The sequence below is a fragment of the Alligator sinensis genome, unplaced genomic scaffold (assembly GCF_000455745.1).
Source record: "Alligator sinensis unplaced genomic scaffold, ASM45574v1 scaffold872_2, whole genome shotgun sequence".
Taxonomy (NCBI): Eukaryota; Metazoa; Chordata; order Crocodylia; family Alligatoridae; genus Alligator; species Alligator sinensis.
The window spans coordinates 113,360-119,324 of NW_005842132.1; the positions used below are offsets into that span (position 1 = coordinate 113,360).

A 5,965-nucleotide genomic window follows, 5' to 3' on the forward strand; every position below is an offset into this window, starting at 1 on the left:
TGGAAGTCCATTGACCTGTCTCTTCCATGTGCTTATCCCCTGCCCAAGATGGACTTTGAATCATCTGTTACAGAGAAGTGTTTCGGCAATTGTAATGACCCAGCTTGGGAGTACTCTTGACAGCTTTAGAAGCAGTCCAGTCTGCCATACTCTATGGTAGGCAGCTGCGTGGTCACCCAACCGATCCCTTTCCCTAGAAGCTGAGCTGCAATAAGGACAAGTGCAAAGTCCTGCACAACCCCATGCACCAGTACAGGCTGGGGGGTGACTAGCTGGGCAGCATATCTGCGGAAAAGGACCTGGGGGTCACAGTGGACAAGAAGCTGAATATGAGCCAGCAGTGAGCTCTGGTTGCCAAGAAGGCTAACAGCATCCTGGGCTGCATTAGTAGGAGCATTGATTCTTCCCCCCTATTCAGCACTGGTGAGGCTGCACCTGGAATCCTGTGTCCAGTCTTGGGCCCCCACTACAGAAAGGATGTGGATAAACTGGAGAGTCCAGTGGAGGGCAACGAAAATGGTTCAGGGGCTGGGGGACGTGACTTAGGAGAAGCTGAGGGAACTGGGCTTATTTAGTCTGGAGAAGAGAAGACTGAAAGGGGATTTAATAACAGCCTTCAACTTCCTGCAGGGGGTTGCAAAGAGGATAGAGCTGGACTGTTTGCAGTGGCAGCAGACGACAGAACAAGGAGCAGTGGGCTTAAGTTGCAGCAAGGGAAGTTTAGGTTGGTTATTAGGAAAAACTCTCTCACTAGAAGGGTAGCCAAACACTGGAACAGGTTACCCGGAGAGGTGGTGGGATCTCCATCGCTGGAGGTTTTTAAGACCCAGGTAGACAAAGCCTTGGCTGGGAAGATGATAGTTGGGGGTGGTCCTGCTTTGAGCAGGGGGTTGGCCTAGATGTGACCTCCTGAGCTCCCTTCCAACCCTCATTTTCAATGATTTGAAGCTCCATGAATTAATATAATATTCTTCCTTGCTACAATGAGCAGTTTTTTTGGGGCTCTTCATGGATTCGTAGGGCCATGGCAAGAACACCAAAAAGAAGGGATTCATTTCAACTGAGATTTTCAAAGGAAAATGACTGAAGACAAGCCTAAGGGAGTTTGGCACCTAACTAAATGTAACGAAATCCATGTTCCTTTGAAAACCTTAGTCAGTCCAGCTTGCTGCTGCAGCTAGGGATATATTACCAGCTGGACTTTGTTTTTCTTTCTTTCTTTTTTGTAGGAGGGAGAGGAAATGTTTGAATAATAATTATTGTGTCTTGAATTTTTCAAAGCAGCACGTGACTTGGAACCCAGGGGAAGGCAAAGCCCTGGAGCACTGAATCCTCGGCAATCTGGCAGCGAAGCGTCTATAACGTGGGAGCAACCCGAATTGCCTGTTCCTGTGCTGTGGATCGATAAGACTTGGTTAGCTTCAGTGTAAGCGTATTTCCTCCACAGACTTCAAAGCTGCCTTCACAGCGTTATCCTCATGTCACCGGTGGACAAAACTGGCACATGGAGGAGGGAGCTCTTTGTAGTTACAGAGGATTTGAGTGGAGGAATTGGACTCCCCTTCCAGAAAGGAAGGAGAGTCTAGTGGTGGGGGGTTTAGCCTGGAGCGCAAAATAGCGACTTGTCTAAGGTCATACAGGACAGCATGTGTCTTCCTCTGCTTCCATACCTCATTTATAAAGCCAAGATCATCAACACATTCCCCTATGACAGGAGTTTTTGGAGGATGCCCATGTTAAAGCTTATGAGATATCCAGAGGCTATAGTAAGGGAGGCCACAAAGAGAGACAGAGTGCAAATTGGCACCCGAGCTTCTACCTTTGCCTTGGTTTCTCTATGGCGTCCTTCACCACAGTAGCTAAGCACAAAACTGTTCCCTCCCTGCAACTGGGCAAAGGACTTCAGCTCCCAGGGCTGCCAGTCTGACTCCTCTCACCAAGAGGTGAAGACAAATTCTTAGTGTTATATGAGATCTTTGGTATGTAACTTCTGTACCTTGGATGTTGCTAGTAAATACCAAGGAGAAATATTTCTGCAATATATCGCATGCTGAGATTGGCTGATGACCGACAGGCAAGGGCTTGCACCCTCCGGGCAGCTCTGATCTATCTCATCCTGCCGGCACATAGGTCAGAGCGGCTCCATCTCTGAAGAGCTCATCTTCGTCCCTCAAAGGTTTGATACTTTTTTATTCTTTTTTTTTTTTTTAACCTGGCCTCCTGCCTCATCAGCTTTTCCTGATGAGAAACACAGGAGACCTAGCGAGACTCTGTTAAAAACAACATCCACAATTCCACTAACTCGTTAAACAGAGAGCCTGGAAACTGCCAACACTTCGGCAAGGAGAGACGAGCGAGAGAGAGAGGGAGAGAGGAGAGAAAAAGCAGGTTATTTATAACATCAGGCAGCGTTAGGGTCTCTTCACTCTCCTCTGCAAACTGTCTGCTGTTAGGAGGTCACTCACAAAAAAAAAAAAAGAAAGAAAGAAACACTACCCTGCTGAGCCTGTGACCTGCAAGCACAATATTTGATCAGGGATCTGGGGCGGGCACCAACCCTGGCAAACTGAGATGCACACACATGCTCTTTAACACAAGGAGATCAGGCAGAAGAGTGCTGAGGCTTTGGAAAAGACCCTCTTAGCCTGGTAAGTTCCTTTCTGTATTTATTTGGATTGTTTCTGGCTCCATTTATTTGCCTACCTATGTGGCAGAGGGAATGCAACCCCGCTTGCCACGCTGCCAGCACGACGCTGAAGCAGGGTGGCATGTGAATCACATGCCAGCAACACGGGTGGCACAGGGCTGAGCCTGGAAGGCTGTTTGAATGGCTGGTGTGGGAGCAGTGGGGAAAGCAATCATCCTTACTAACCATTTTTCCCCCTTGGCAATTTGTGAAGTTCCTGGAAGGGAGAAAGGAGATGAGAGCCTGGCACAAAAATCTGTGCCAGTCTCCATGCTGCAACCTCCACCTGAGTACCCCCTTCTCCCAGGACAGGTACCTGGCTATGGTGCCAGTGTCCCATCTACACTAGGTTGTAGCACCTAGGTTGTGATGGTCAGAAGGTGCAAATGATGAGGGATGGATAAATCTCATGGTGGTACAGGGTGTCAATCCCAATTAGAAAAGTAGTTCATGAAAATGAAACAGGCTTGGTCAGGCTGATGGAGACAGAGATTCAGTACACATATATTATCCTACATCTGGAAGGAACTCAGATACCACCATAGAAAAGGAGTTGGGTGCTGGAAATACACTGACAGCAAGGGTTCAGAAGATGAAAGAGAAGTCCCTGAAAGAGAGGGAAAAGGTGTTGTATGTCGAGGAATCAAGACAGAGACCATCTAGGAAGGTGTTGCATATGGATGAAAGAGCCCCTAGGAGCCATTCTGTGTAATGGAGACTTTCCTTAAGGAACAGTGCTGCACAGGGTAGAGAAATGTTCTTCGATCAGTGTTGCACGGGGGGAAAGAGGACTTCAGCATGGGTGGAGGATGCTTGTATGCCAGGCAGAGCTGCCACAGAAGCCGGCAGCCGTGTTTTACCAGGCAAGGTGCCCCTGGAATGGGAGCAGGGGAAGAGCCGATCCCCGAAGCAGCCCGTGTGCGCTGACATCTCACAGCACACTCAGTCTCTAATGCACCCTGCTCCATGTGCCCCGTCAGCTGCAGGCACTCCCATGCGTATGGAAAAAGTGGGATAGAAAAAATTATGAAAAGCCTGACCACAGAGGTTTCAATCCCTCTTTTCTTCCTGCATGAGCTGTGTGCCAGCTAGCCAGCTCGAGGCAGGGCAGTCGGGATCAGAGCAGCACTGTACCCTCTTTGTCTGGAGTGATGAGATTCACATTTAGTGTTGCAGCTATACATACCCATCCCCTGCTACAGTTTTAGCTGGTGTGCATCTCTCTGAGTCTGGGACAGTTAGGCCCAGTGCTAGCAATTCAGTGGCTCCTAATGGTAACTAATGAGTCTGAGGACAGCCTGCTCCATCTGGATCCTTGGTGGTGGGGCATCTGCACTGCAGAGACAGCAGAACTGGGTCGGTAGGGTCCTACTCCAAGCACCAAGTCCAAAGGGTGCATGGGGCACCAACTTTCCCACTTGCTTGTGTTTCTGGAGGCCTCTTTATTGCTTCTAGTTCAGCAGCACCAGCCAAGACCAGAGACCCATTGGGCTGCACATACAGCTAATGAGAGACCATTCCTGCCTCTAACAGTTGAGAGTTTAAGACCAAAGAGGACAGGACATAGTAGTATTGCCCCGCAAGATGCATAAGTGAAAGATAGGGACACAGGGAGAGATTAAGAAGCACAGCCCTGCTCACCTGCTCCCTTTCCACAAGCATCAGACTCAGAAAGGAGATGATGAACCTGCCCTGGGGATGCCCCTTGCCACTGCTCTCAAGGATGTTGGAGATGGAGACCTTCAGGGCCGCAGTGGGAGGTGCCCCCTCCATGTGGCTTCACCACCTCGCTTCCGGATTTGGTGCAGTCAGCACAGAGCAAGCAAGCCCACATATGCATCGCAACGTGGAGCCCAGGCCTTCCTAGCAGGAGTTCAGGGGCTGCAGCAAGTGCAGGGGACTTACGTCAGCACTGTCCCAAAGTCCTGCCATAAGTGGAAATGACAGTGGGGCAGACTGGGAATGCCTTTGAGAAATGAACTGGGACTGGGTTCTTTCTGGTTTGCTCTGATACCCTTCTGTAGACAGAAACCTTCCCACAAGCCAGCCCTGGCGGCTATTTGCGTGCATGGGCTCCAGGTTGCAGTGTGCATGAATTTCACTCAGCCCTGGGTATGTATTGATATACAGACCTCAGGGCTGGCAGGAGGCCAGAGCTTCATGCCACAGCAGAGGTGACCAGGGCAGGGAACCTTCTTGCTTGACATCATGCTGCATGTAGTTCCAGAGCACAGAGCTGCAGTAAGGATAACCTTAATTAAGAGACTCCCCAGACTCTCCTCCAACCCCGCAGTGAAAGGAGGGAAACCCTTTGCTGCAGTATGGGTGATCCATCTTCAGCGGGGACTAGGTGCACCTATTGCACAGGCCACCACTTCTGCTTGTGAACACCAGAGTCATAAAAGTGACTCTGTGGCTATGAACATCCAGCCTTGGATGGTGAAGTCAGCAGGGAAGCAGAATCCCTTCTCATGCCCCATTCAGAGCAGCAAAGAGCATCACCTGGGTAGATCTCCTCTTTGCCTGCTATTCTACACCAGGTTAGTAAGAGTTAATGAAGGAAGAAAAACCATCATCTAGGACCTCATATGAATCGCACTGCTATGATATGACAGTACTCCACTGTCACAAACAGGATTTACCTACTTAAGTTCTCAGTGAGGTGGGAAGCTTAACCCCATTTTACAGGGTAACTGAGGCACAGGCTAGATGGTGTGACTGCAAACAAGTCACTTAAAAAAAATCTGTAACAAATCCAGGAATAAAATCAAGGTTTGCAGAGCCCCAGTCTAAAACCCTATTCTCTCAGTGGTACCTGCTCTTCTAGTCAAAATATCTCTTGTTCCATTGAACCATCCCTACGGGTCTCGGAGTATGATGATTTGAAATAATCCCAGCAAACTGTTTCATCCCACTAATTTATTCTCCTTTATTTTCTGTTTGCAAGTTATCCATGAGCAGGTGTTAATCTTTTTCTATTGGGTTTCCAATTCATAAATCTATGCTTAATGCTTATTTCTGGGTTTCACATTGACTGTCTTCCCCCCAGTTGTTGTGCTCACCTATTAGCATGCTTGAACAAGATCCCCCTAATTCTTGAGTACTCATGTGAATTGTGCAAGCTGAACTTTGCATCACCCAGGCTTTTCAAAGTGGGCTCGTTTAAAATAAGCTTGAACTTCTTGACTTTGATTTCATACACGTTGCAAACAGTCGGAACGTCCCATTTTTCTGCTGATGAGATGAGCAAAAGTGAGCTGGCAAAATGCTGCAGGAATG

General features: G+C 48.6%; 1 protein-coding gene across 2 annotated transcripts in view; it reads left to right on the forward strand.

The window, feature by feature from the left end:
* Positions 1 to 1,959: 1,959 nt before the first annotated feature.
* The window catches only part of FMOD (fibromodulin), a 14,041-nt gene continuing 10,035 nt past the window's right edge, over positions 1,960 to 5,965 (forward strand). Inside the window, exon 1 of one of the 2 annotated variants that reach the window (XM_025205838.1) lies at positions 1,960 to 2,176. The gene's annotated coding sequence lies outside the window, so the exon portion shown is untranslated. Of the gene's footprint in view, positions 2,177 to 2,252; positions 2,649 to 5,965 lie in introns of those variants that run through there. The other variant, XM_006025026.3, reaches the window with a different exon arrangement.